The sequence below is a fragment of the Nomascus leucogenys genome, chromosome X, assembly GCF_006542625.1.
Source record: "Nomascus leucogenys isolate Asia chromosome X, Asia_NLE_v1, whole genome shotgun sequence".
In the NCBI taxonomy this organism is placed as follows: domain Eukaryota; kingdom Metazoa; phylum Chordata; class Mammalia; order Primates; family Hylobatidae; genus Nomascus; species Nomascus leucogenys.
Genome location: NC_044406.1, coordinates 82,604,840 through 82,618,614, shown reverse-complemented (window position 1 = coordinate 82,618,614; position 13,775 = coordinate 82,604,840).

Genomic DNA, 13,775 nt, shown 5'->3' with positions numbered 1-13,775 from the left:
AAAGTCAACATGTTAAAACTTAAGACTTGATTCCTTCCTATCCTTGACAAAATATTTTCCTGCAAGTTTTTGCCATTTCAGAAAACAGCAGTTTCATTCTTCCAGTGGCTTATACCGAATGCCATAGTTACTCTTGCGTCTATTCTTCTTCTCACATGTATATCCAATACGTCACCAAATATTATTAGTTTGAACTTCAAAATACATCCAGAATCTGCACAGGAAGCAGAGCTTTTGGAATTATTTAGCCATTAGCTTTCCACATATACAAAGCCAATGAAACATCAATAGCTCTAACAATATATTAGTAACACTCTAAATTGTTTCCTTGTGTCTTTCCTTGCCTCCTTACTTCTGACATGGATCCCAATAATTCTGCCTCCTGGTACCCATGCCTTTATTTAATCTCCTCCCTTTGAATGTAGGCTGGACATAATGACTTACTTTAAAAAAAAAAGCATATATTTAAGATGGGCAACATGATGTTTTGATATATACATATATACGCACAGCAAAATGATGGCTATAGTCAAGCAAATCAACCTATCTATCATCTCACATAGTTAAATTTCCTTTGTGTGTGTCATAAGCATCTAAAATCCACACAGCAAATATCCCAAATACAACATTAACTATAGTCCCCATGTTGTACATTAGATCTCTGGATTTGCTTATCCCATGTGTTTACACCATTCTATCCTTTTACCTATATCTCCCCATTTCCTCTCCACTCCCACCACCCCTAGCAAACACTCTATCTCTGTGGTTTTGACCGATTCTTTTTTTTTTTTAAGATTCTGTGTATAAGTGAGATAATGCAGTATTTTTCTTTCTGTGTCTGGCTTAATTCACTTAGTGTAATATCCTCCAGTTCCATCCATGTTGTGGCAAATGGAAGAATCTTGTTCTTTTTTCTCTCTTTTTTTAAAGTTTTATTTGTACAAATGTAAGGGTACAAATGCAGTTTTGTTATGTGGATATGTTGTATAGTAATGTAGTCTGGGCTTTTAATGTAACCACCACCAGAATACTGTACATTGCACCTATTAATTAATTTCTCATCCATCACCACCCCCTCACCCTCCCATCCTTCCGAGTCTGCAATGCCTATTATTCCACTCTATGTCCAATTATACACGTTATTTGGCACCCACATATAAGGGAGAAAATGTGATATTTGACTTTATGTTTCTGAGTTGTTTCACTTAAAATAATGGCCTCCAGTTCCATTCATATTGCTGCAAAAGCTATGATATCATTCCTTTTTACTCCTTCTTTTTTATTTTTTTGAGATGGAGTTTCATTCCTGTTGCCCAGGCTAGAGTGCAACGGCATGATCTTGGCTTACTGCAACCTCTGCCTCCCGGGTTCAAGCGATTTTCCTGCCTCAGCCTACTCCTTCTTTTTAAAGGCTGATAATATTCCATTGTATATGTATACCACAGCCTCTTTATTCATTCATCCATCAATGGACAATTCAGTTGTTTCCATAATTGGCTTTTAATGAAACAAACACAGTAGAAGTGACAGAATGTTACTTCTATGATTAGGTTACAAAAGACACTGACTTTTATCTTACTGAGATTTCCTCTCTGGCTCTTCATACTTGCTTGTCCTGATGAAGAGGACTACAGGGTAAGAATTGAGAGTGGCCTCTGGCCATTAGCCAACAAGGAGCTAAGGCCCTCAGCCCAACAACCCTTGAAGAACTGAACCCTGCCGACAACTGAATGAGATTGGTGGCAAATTCTGCCCCAGTTGAACCTTGGCATTTCTAAGACCCCAGTCAACACCTTGATTACAAATTTGTGAAGACCCTTAAGCAGGTGACCCAGCAAAGCCATGCTCAATTTCTGACCCACAAAAATGGATGTTGTGTTAAGTTGCTGAATACTGATGCAATTTGTTACATAGTAATAGTTAACTAATATATCTCGCTAAAATCTAACCTTAAATGCAGCCAAAAGGACTGTAAAAGTCAGATCAAGCTGCTCCTCTACCTAAAATCAGTCAATAGCTTTCAATCTCACTTGGGGTAAAAAGCCAAAATCCTATGCTAGGCATTGTGGTCATATTTGATCAGGCCGCCATTAGTTCTCTGACTTTATCTCCTGTGATTCTCACTCTTGTGTTTTTGTTTCACATGGACCTTTTGGATGTTCTTGAACCTGCAAGCATGCTCCCTTATTTAGAGTCTTTGTACTTGCTTTTTCATCTGCTTGAAAACTTTTCTCTGTATATCTACACGGTTTGTTCCTTCACTCTTTGATCTCTGCTCAAATGTCTCCTTATCAGTAAGGCCTTCCCTAATCACCTTATAAAGTATAAACAATTTTCCTCCTTGGCCCTTTTACCTTCCATTATATATTCTTCTCTCTATTTATTATATTTACTTATGCCTTTACCTATATACATATATATTATAAGTAATTATATGTATTATTTTCCCCCTAATAAAATAAAAGCTCAAGGAAAGAAAAGACTGATGTGTTTGCTGCTGTATCCCCAGTGCTAGAACAGAACTTAACATGTAAATGTTCAATAAACATTTGTTGAATAAATAAAAAAAAATTCAAGGTTATAAAAATATGTCAATAAATTGCATAATGGATGCTATTAAAAGTATGACACAATTCAGAAACTAGAAGACAATTCAGAAGAAAATATCCACAAAAAAGCGCTGAAAGAAAATAAAGATAAAAATACAGTGAGGAGAGAGAAATCAATAAGAGATACAGCAGTAAGTTCTAACACACGTGTAAACAGAAGTCCCAGAAAAAAACACAGACATAATAAGGAGAAGCCATATCTGAGGAGTTAAGTGCTAACAGTTTTCCAATACTAATATATTCCATTAAACTACAAATTCAAAACTATTTTGACAAAAGTCTAATATGCAGAATCTATAAGGAGCTTTAACAAAGCAAAAAATAAAAAATCCCATTTAAAACTGGGCAAAGACCATGAATAGACACTTGTCCAAAGAAGACAAACACACAACAAACAAGCATATGAAAAAAATATTCAACATAACTAATCATTAGAGACATGCAAATCAAAACCACAATGAGATACAATCTCATACCAGTCAGAATGGCTATTATAAAAACGTCAAAAAAAATGATGCTGAGGTTGTGAAAAAAAGAAATGCTTATACACCACTGATGGGAATGTAAATTAGTTCAATGCTTGTGGAAAGCAGTTTGCTGATTTTTCACAAAACTTAAAAGAGAACTAATGTTCAACACTGTGTATTATTAATTTGTTCTCACACTGCTCTAATGACATACCATACCTGAGACTGGGTATTAGTGTGTTCTTGCACTACCAAAATGACATACTTGAGACTGGGTAATTTGGAAAAAAAAATGTTTAATTGGCTTATGGTTCTTCAGGCTGTAGAGGCTTCTGCTTATGGGAAGATCTTAGAAAATTTACAATCGTGGTGGAAGGTAAAGGGGAAGTAAGCATATCTTCATATGGCCAGTAGGGGAGACAGAATGTGAAAGGGGAGGTGCTACACACTTTCAAACTATCAGATCTCATGAGAACTCTATCACAAGATAGCACCAGGAGGATGGTGCTAAACCATTAGAAATCACCCCCATGATCCAATCACCTCTCTCCAGTCCCTACCTTCAACACTGGGGATCACAATTCAACATTAGATTTGGGTGAGGACACAGCGCCAAACCATATCACCCAGCAATCTCATTATTGGGTATATACTCATAGGCATATAAATCATTCTACCTTAAAGACACATGCACATGTGTGTTCATCGCATCACTACTACAATAGCAAAGACATGGATTCAACCTAAATGCCCAACAATGGTAGACTGCGTAAAGAAAATGTGGTATATATGTACCATGGAATGCCATGCAGCCATAAAAAAGAATGAGATCCTGTCTTTTGCAGCAACATTTCATTATCTTAAGCAAATTAATGCAGCAACAGAAAACTACCACATGTTCTCACTTATACGTGGGAACTAAAGTTTAAGGACACAAGGAAACAAAGAAAGAAACAATAAACATCAAGGCTTACCTGAGAGTGGAGTGTGGAAAGTGGGTGAGAACCAGAAAACTACCCATAGAGGGTTTCTCAGTGGAGCAAGATGATGGAATAAAAGGATCTTCTGTCATCTCCTGTGCCACAAGGACACCAATTTAACAACTGTCCACACAGAACAAACAACTTCATAAGAACCAAAAATCAGGTGAGTCCTCATAGTACCTGGTTTTAACTTCACATTGCTGAAGGAGGCATTGAAGAGATAGAAAAAACCAGTCCTGAGAATACTTTTACCCTGCTGGTAGGAATGTAAATTAGTACAACCACTATGGAAAACAGTATGGATATTTCTCAAAGAACTAAAAGTAGATCTACCATTCGATCAAGCAATCTCATTAGTGGCTGTCTATCCAAAGGAAAAGAAGTCATTATATGAAAAAGACATATACACATGCATGTTGATAGCAGCATAATTCACAACTGCAAAGATATGAAACGAACCTAAATGACCATTGATCAATGGGTAGATAAAAAAATGTGGTATATATACACCATGGACTATTACTCAGCCATTAAAAAGAGCAAAATAATGTCTTTTGCAGCAACTTCAAAGGAGCTGGAGGCCATTATTCTAAGTGAAGTAACTGAGGAATTAAAAAATATAGATATCTGGTATGTTCTCACTTCTAAGCAGAAGCTAGTATATTAGGACAAAAAGATGTACAGAGTGATAAAATGGACTTTGGGGACTCAGCGGGGAGGTTCAGAGGGGGATGAGAGATAAGATATTACATATTGAGTAAAGTATACACTGTTTGGGTAATGCATGCATTAAAATCTCAGGATTAAAATCTAAATAACTTAACCATATGATGAAAAACCACCTGTACCCCAAAAACCATTGGAATAAAAAAAGAAAAGAAGGGAAAGAAGAAGAAGCAGAGGAAGAGGAGGAGGAAGAAGCAGAGGAGGAGGAGGAAGAAAAAGAGGAGGAGGAGGAGGAAGAAGGATGAAGAGGAGGAAAAAGAAGGATGAAGAAGAAGTCCTGAATTGCCAATGCCGCCCCACCCCACTATCTCCACAATGGTGGTGGTGGTGAGGAGAGCATCCCTGGGTGGTGGGAAAAGATGAAGACAGCAATTGTAAGGCATTGAATTCAGTTCTGTCCTGTTGGAGTAAAAAGGAAAACCATACCAAACTTAGCTGATGCCTGCCCATGGAGGAAGCATTTAAACCAGCCCCAGCCACAGGAGAAATGCAGATTCCAGCAGTCTGAACTTGAATTTCCACAAACCTCACCACTCAGTGTTAAAGTACTCTAGGTCTGTAAGTAAACTTGAAAGGCAGTCTAGGCCAAAAGGATTGAAACTCTTAAGTGAGTAAAAATGCTAAACTAGGCCTAGGGACAGTAAACAGGACATGAAACCTACTGAGACACCAGTACTGAGACATATAACCTACTAAGATGCAACCAACTGAGACATCAGCTGGAATGATTAAGGAAGTGTGGACAACACTCCTCTCAACCACAGTCTGCACATATTTTGGTTCCAAAAGATACCTTTCCCTTCCACTCGAAGAGAGGAGAGGGAAGAGTGCAGAGGACTTTGTCTTGCATCTTAGATACCACCTGACATGATATCCTTGTTCCAAGCCCTACCTTCTGGATGACATTTCTAGACATATCCTGCAATAGAAGGCAACCCAGTGCCTTCAAGAAAAGGACTCGGTCATGGAAGCATTTATTACCTGCTAAATGAAAAGCCCTCGGGCCCTGAATAACAAGCTGAAATACCCAGATACTATTTCAAGGGGCCTTGGGTGAGCCTCTGAGACCCACTGGCTTTAGGTAAAACTCAGCAGATTACCAGCTCTAGTGGCTATAGAGAAAAACTTCTCCTGCATGGGAAAAGCAGAGGGAAAAGTAAAGGTAACTTTCTCTTGCACCTCAGGTATGATCACAGATGCAGGATAGAGCACCAAGTAGGCTCTTGGGGTCCCCAGCTCCAAGGTGTAACACATGGATAAAATTTCTTTTTTTTTTTTATTTTGAGATGGAGTCTTGCTCTGTCACCCAGGCTGTAGTGCAATGGCGTGATCTCAGCTCACTGCAACCTCTGCCTCCTGGGTTCAAGCGATTCTTCTGACTCAGAGTCCTGAGCAGCTGGGACTACAGGAGCGTGCCACCATGCCTGGCTAATTTTTTTTTTTTTTTCCAGTAGAGACTGGGTTTCACGATATTGGCCAGGCTGATCTCAAACTCCTGACATCATGATCCTCCTGCCTCGGCCTCCCAAAGTGCTGGAATTACAGGTGTGAGTCACCAGGCCCAGCCCACATAGATGGAATTTCTGAACCTTCCATGGGCCAAAAGGGAGCCCGCTGCCCTGAAGGGTAGTCTCAAGCCAGGCAGCATTCACCACAAGTAGATCTAAGAGAACTTGGGCCTTAAGAGAACATCAGCAGTTGTCTGCCAATACTGCTTATGCCCTGCGAGGGCAGTAGCTACAGGATGAAGCTCCTTTCCTTTTGGAAAGGAGAGAGAAATGTAAGAAAGAAAAAAAAAAGTCTTGTGGTTTGAGTGTTATTAGCTCAGTTGCTGTACCATAGAATATTAGATGGACTTCTAAGGTATTTTACTCTAGTCTCTGACTCTGGGAAAGCACCTTTAGACCCAACTGAAGCCTGGAGAAACTCATCACCCTCAAGGAAAGCATGCAGGCCTGTTTGGCTTTGCCACCTGCTGATTGTAGAACCCTAGGGCCTTGAGTAAACATAGGCAATAGTGAGGGTGTGGTTACAGCAAACCTAAGGCAAGACAAAGTGCTGTGCTGGCTTCAGGTCTGACCCAATGCAGTTATGGTGGTGGTGGCAACAAAAGTGTTCGTGTCCCTCCATCACCAGATTCAGGTGACTCAGAACACAGAGAGAGACTCTGGGAAAAAAAGTAAGGGAACAGAAAAAAAAACAAAAAACCGTCTTTGCCTGGTAATTCAGAGAATTTTCCTGAATCTTGTCCAAAGTAATATCGCTATGAGACTGCAAGAATCACATTTTATTGGGCTTGGGGGGCTCCCTGCGGTAGATACAGTTTATATTGCAACATCCAAGGAATTTCAAATATTTGGAAAGTGTTCCCAAGAAGGATGGGTACAAACAAACACAGACAGTGAAGACTACAATAAATACTGAACTCTTTGATGCCCAGACACCCAAGAACATCTACTAGAATCAATGCCAAGCTGGAAAACCTGACATCATTAAGTTAACTAAATCAGCCACACGGGACGATTCCTGAAGAAACATAGAGATGTGACGTTTCAGACAGATAATTCAATATGGTTGTGTTGAGGAAACTCAAAGAAATTCAAAATAACATACAGAAGGAATTCAGAATTATATCAGGGTAATTTAACAAAAATATTGTAATAATTTAAGATAAGCAGAAATTCTGGAGCTGAAAAATGCAACCAGCATACAGAAGAATACATAAGAATCCTTTACTAGCAGAATTGACCAAGCAGCAAAAAGAATTAGTAAGCTTGAAGGCAGTCTATTTGAAGATACACAGTCAGAAAAGACAAAAAAGAAAAGAATAAAAAACAATAAAACATGCCTACAGGATCTGGAAACTAGACTCAAAACAAATCTAAGCATTATTGGCTTTAAATTGGGATTACAGGCAGGGCGCAGTGGCTCACGCCTGTAATCCCAGCACTTTGGGAGGCTGAGGTGGGTGGATCACCTGAGGTCAGGAGTTCGAGACCAGCCTGGCCAACATGGTGAAACCCCATCTCTAACAAAAATACAAAAATTAGCCAGGAGTGGTGGCAGGTGCCTCTAATCCCAGCTACTAGGGAGGCTGAGGCAGGAGAATCACTTGAACCGAGAGGCAGAGGTTGCAGGGAGCAGATATTGCACCATTGCACTCCAGCCTGGGGGACAAGAGCAAGACTTTGTCGCAAATATATATATATACGTACACACAGAGATAGAGATGGTTAATTCAAACAGCTAATTACCAAGAACTCCTTAAACTTAGAGATAGATATCAATATCCAAGTACAAGAAGACGATAGAACACCAAGATTTAACTCAAGAAAAGACCACCTCAAGGCATTTAATAATCAAACTCCCAAACAGCAAAGACAAAAAAAAAAAGGTTCCTAAAAGCAGCCAGAGAAAAGAAACAAATAACATAAAATGGAGCTCTAATACACCTGACCGCAGACTTTTCAGTGGAAAACTTATAGGCCAAGAGAGAGTGGCATGACATATTTAAATTGCTAAAGGAAAAAATATTAACCAAAAATACTATATCCAGTGAAAATATCCTTCAAATGTGAAGAAGAAAGAGACTTTCCTAGATAAACAAAAGCTGAGGGATTTCATCAACATCAGTCCTGTCCTATACAAATGCAAAAGGCAGCACTTCAATCCAAAAGAAAAGGACATTAATGAGGAATAAATAATCACCTGAAGGTAGAAAACTTACAGGTAAAAGTAAGTATACAGAAAAACACAGAATATTGTAACACTGTAACTGGAGTGTGTAAACTACTCCCATACAACTTAATGATGAACCAATCAAAAATAATAACTAACAATTGTTAAAGACATAGACAGTACAATAAGATATAAATAGAAAGAATAAATTATTAAAAAGCATGAGGATGAAGTTAGGACAAAGGTTTTATTAGTTTTATTTTTGTTTGTTTATGCAAACAGTGCAAAGTTTTTATCAGGTTAAAATAATGGTTTATAAGATAGTATTTGCAAGTCTCATGGTAACCTCAAACTTAAAAACATACAAAGAATAAACAAAAAATCAAAAGCAAGAAACTAAATTATATCAACATAGAAAATCACCTTCACTACAAGAAGTCAGAAAGGAATGCAAGAAGAAAGAGAAGATCACAAAACAACCAGAAAACAAATATCTAAATGGCAGAAGTAAGTCCTTACTTATGAATAATAAAATTGAATGTAAATGGACTAAACTCTCCCATCCAAAGACGTAGACTGGCTGAATGAATGAATAAACAAGATCCATTGTTCTGTTGCCTATAGGAAACACTTGATCTATAGAGACACACATAGACTGAAAATGAAGAGATTGAAAATGATACTCCATGCCAATTGAAACTAAAAAAGAGCAGTAGTTATAGTTGTATCAGAAAAAGCAAGTTTCATGACAAATATAAGGAAAAAAAGGTGACTATATAATGATAAAGATGTCAATTCAGTAAAAGGATATAACAATTTTAAATATATATGCACGGAACACTGGTACACCAACATATGTAAACAAATACTATTTGAGCTAAAGAGAAAGATAGGCCCCAATACAATAATAGCTGGAAACGTCAACACCACAGTTTCAGGATTAGACAGATCTTCCAGGCAGAAAATAAACAAAGAAACATCAGACTTAAACTGCACTACATACCAAATGTATTGAACCAGGAAGAAATTCAAAACATGAACAGACCAATAACAAGTAATGAGATTGAAGCCATAATAAAAAAGTCTCCCAGTAAAGAAAAGTTCGGTAGCCAATGACTTCACTGCTGAATTCTACCAACATTTGTAGAGTAACTAACATCAGTCCTACTCAAACTCTTCCAAAAAATAGAGGAAGACAGACTGCTTCAAAACTCCTCACTCTAAAAGGCCAGTATTTTCCTGATACCAAAACCAGACATATTTTTTTAAACGAGAAAACTACAGGTAAATATCTCTGATAAATATTGATGCAAAAGCCCTCAACAAAATGTTAGCAATCCAAATTCAACAATATATTAGAAAGTCATTCATCATGGCCAAGTAGGACTTATTCCTGGGATGCAAGGATGGTTCTACACATGCAAATAAGGATATAACAATTAAGATATACCAAATATCCTATATCAAATATACTATATTCTAATCAGCATATAGCAAATGAATCAATCAATGTGATACACCATAGAAGCAGAATGAAGAATAAAACCATATGATTATTTAAATTGATGCCTAAAAAGCATTTGATAAACTTCAACATTTCTTCATGATAAAAACCCTCAAAAAACTGGGTATGGAAGAAATATACCTCAACATAATAACAGCCATATATCACAGACCCACAGCTAGTATTATATCAAATTGGGAAAAACTGAATACCTTTCCTCTAACATCTGGAAAACAACAAGAATGCCCACTGTCACCACTGTTACTCACCATAGTGTGAGAAATGCTAGCTAAAGCAATGAAACAAGAGAAAGAAATAAAGAGTATCAAAATTGGAATGGAAGAAGTCAAATTATCCTTGCTTGCAGATGATATAATCTTATATTTGGGTAAATCAAAAGATTCCGTCAATAACTCTTAGAACTGATAAAGAAATTCAATAAATTCACAGGATACAAAATAAACATATCAAAATCAGTAGCATTTTTGTATGCCGACACTGAACATTCTGAATAAGAAATTTAAAGTGATCTCATTTACAATGGCCCTACGTAAAATTACCTAAGAATTCACTTAACAAAATAGGTGAAAGATCTCTATAATAAAAGCTATATCACGCTGACAAAATAAATTCAATAGAACACCAAAAAATAGAAATATATTTCATATTCATACATTGTAAGAATCAATATTGTTAAAATGTCCATACTACCCAAAGCCATCTAAAGATTCCATACAATGCCTACCAATACACCAATGACATTCTTCAGAAAAGTAGAACAAACAAACCTAAAGTGTATACGAAACCACGAAACACCCAAAACACCCAAAGCTATTCTAAGCAAAAAGAACAAAATTGTGGGAATCACTTTTCCTGACTTCAAATTATACTACAGAGCTGCAGTATAATAGTAACCAAAATAGAATGGTACTGGCATAAAAACAGGAACATAGACCACTGGAAAAGCATAGAGAACTCAGAATCAACTGCACACACCTACGGTGAACTCATTTTCAACAAAGATGCCAAGAACGTACAGCAGAGAAAATAGTTTTCAATAAATAGTGCTGGGAACACTGAATATCCATAAGCAGATGAATCAAACTAGACCACTTTTTTCTCACCACATACAAAAATCAAATAAAATTGAATTAAAGACTTAAGTCTAAAACCTCAAACTATAAAACTACTACAATAAAACATTGAGGAAAATCTTCAAGACACTGTTCTGGGCAAATATTTCCTGAGCAATACCCACAAACACAGGCAACCAAAGCTAAAAAAGACAAATGGGATCACATCAAGTTAAAAAGCTTCTTCACAGCAAAGAATACAATCAATAACGTGAAGAGACAACCCACAGAATGGAAGCAAATATTGACAAACTCCCCATCTGACACCAGATTAATAACGATAATATATCGGGAGCTCTAATCACTCTATAGAAAAAAAAATCTATCAATTCAATTAAAAAAAGGCAAAAAATCTTAATAGAAATTTTTGTAAAGGAGACATACAAATGGCAAATGGACATACGGAAAGGTGCTCAACATCATTTATCATCACAGAAATGCACATTAAAACTACGATGAAATTGGAAAACATCATTCTCAGTAAACTATCGCAAGGACAAAAAACCAAACACCGCATGTTCTCACTCATAGGTGGGAATTGAACAATGAGAACTCATGGACACAGGAAGGGGAACATCACACTCCGGGGACTGTTGTGGGGTTGGGGGAAGGGGGAGGGACAGCATTAGGAGATATACCTAATGCTAAATGACGAGTTAATGGGTGCAGGAAATCAACATGGCACATGGATACATATGTAACAAACCTGCACATTGTGCACATGTACCCTAAAACCTAAAGTATAATAATAAAAATAAAAATAAAATAAAAAAATAAAAAAAAATTAAAAAAAAAGAAAAAACTACGATGAGATATCATCTCACCTTAGTTAAAATTACTTTGATCTAAAAGTCAGGCAAAAACAAATGCTGGTGAGGATGAGGAGAAAAGGGAACGCTCACACTGTTCATGTGAATGTAAATTAGAACAACTACTATGAACAATAGTTTGGAGTTTCCTCAAAACACTATGAATAGAGCTACAATTATGACTCAGCAATGTCACTGCTGAGTATATACCCCAAATAAAGGCAATCAGTATGTGAAAGGAATATCTTGAAGAATTAAACTAGACCACTCTTTCTCACCACATACAAAAATCAAATAAAAATGAATTAAAACTGCCATGTTTTTTGCAGCACCATTTACAATAGCCAAGATTTGAAAGCAATCTAAATGTTCAACAAATGAATAGGTAAAGAAAATGTTTTACATATACACGATGGACTACAATTCAGCCATTAAAAAAAACGAGATCTTGTCATTTTCAACAACCTGAACGTAACTGCAGGTTGTTATGTTAAGTGAAATAAGCCAGGCATGGAAAGAAAATGATCTCATATTCTCATTTGTGGGATCTGAAAATCAAAACAATTGAATTCATGGACATGGAGAGTAGAAGGATGGTTACCAGAGGCTGAGACAGTTAGTGGGTGGTTGGGGGTGAGGTGGGGATGGATAATGGGTACAAAAAATAGTTAGAAAGAATGAATAACATCTACTATTTGATAGCAAAATAAGGTGACTATAATCAACAATAACCATTTTACATTTTAAAATAAGTAAATGGTTGTGACTGTATTGCTTGTAACATAAAGGATAAACGCTTGAGGAGAGGGATACTCCCATTCTCTATGATGTGATTATTTCATATTGCATACGTGTGTCAAAACATGTAATGAACCTCATAAAGATACACATCCACTATTATGAACCTCATAAAGATACACATCCACTATTTACTACAAAAATAAAAAATAAATATGTATATATACTTTAAACTACCTATCGTTTAGTGTACTTACTACATGGGTGATGAAATAATCTGTACACCATATCTCTGTGACACTCAATTTATCTATATAACAAACCTGCACAAGTCACTTAAAACAAAAAGTTAACAAAGTAAATCAATAGATACATTCAAAATATTCTTGTTTAAAGAACAAAACAAGGCTCTTTGTTAGAGAATTACATTAAATTCATAAATTAATTGAGGAAGTATTGGTTTCTATATTTATGATGTAATTTTGCATCTTCCTGTCCAAGAATTTGGTATATTTTTCCATTTTTTCAAGCCTTTTTTTGTGATCTATCGTGTTTTGAAGTTGCATTTATATTGACTTTGTACATTTCTTATTTAGTTAATTCCAAATTATTAGATCTTTTTATTGTTTTTATAATGTTTTTAGGAAATCCATTATTTTGTAAATAACAAAAACTTTTTGGAGCACCCTAAAAAAACAAAAACAAAAACAAAAAAAGTTTTTGAAATGTAAGTGTAGCAAATACAAAAGAAAAAAAATACCCCCAGCACATTATAGCAAATTGCTAAAGCAAAAATCAGAGAAATAATTTTCAGAAAAAAAAGCCATCAAAATATCAGTAGTAAGATATAAAGTTGATTTGACAATTATGACATTTAAAGACACAATAAAATAAAAAAAAAGCAAAGTGGTAAAAAAATTGCCAAACTAGAGTTCTATAATATGCAAAATATCATTCAAATTTGAAATTTACATAGAGACTAGCAGACAAATAACAAATTATTATTCATTATTAGGTTTGCATTAAGTAAAATACTAAAGTGTTTTCTCTAGAAAATAAATCTCAAACAGAAGTTTAGAGAGGCAGAGAGAAATGACGTGCAACAAATAATCAAAATTGGTAGAAATA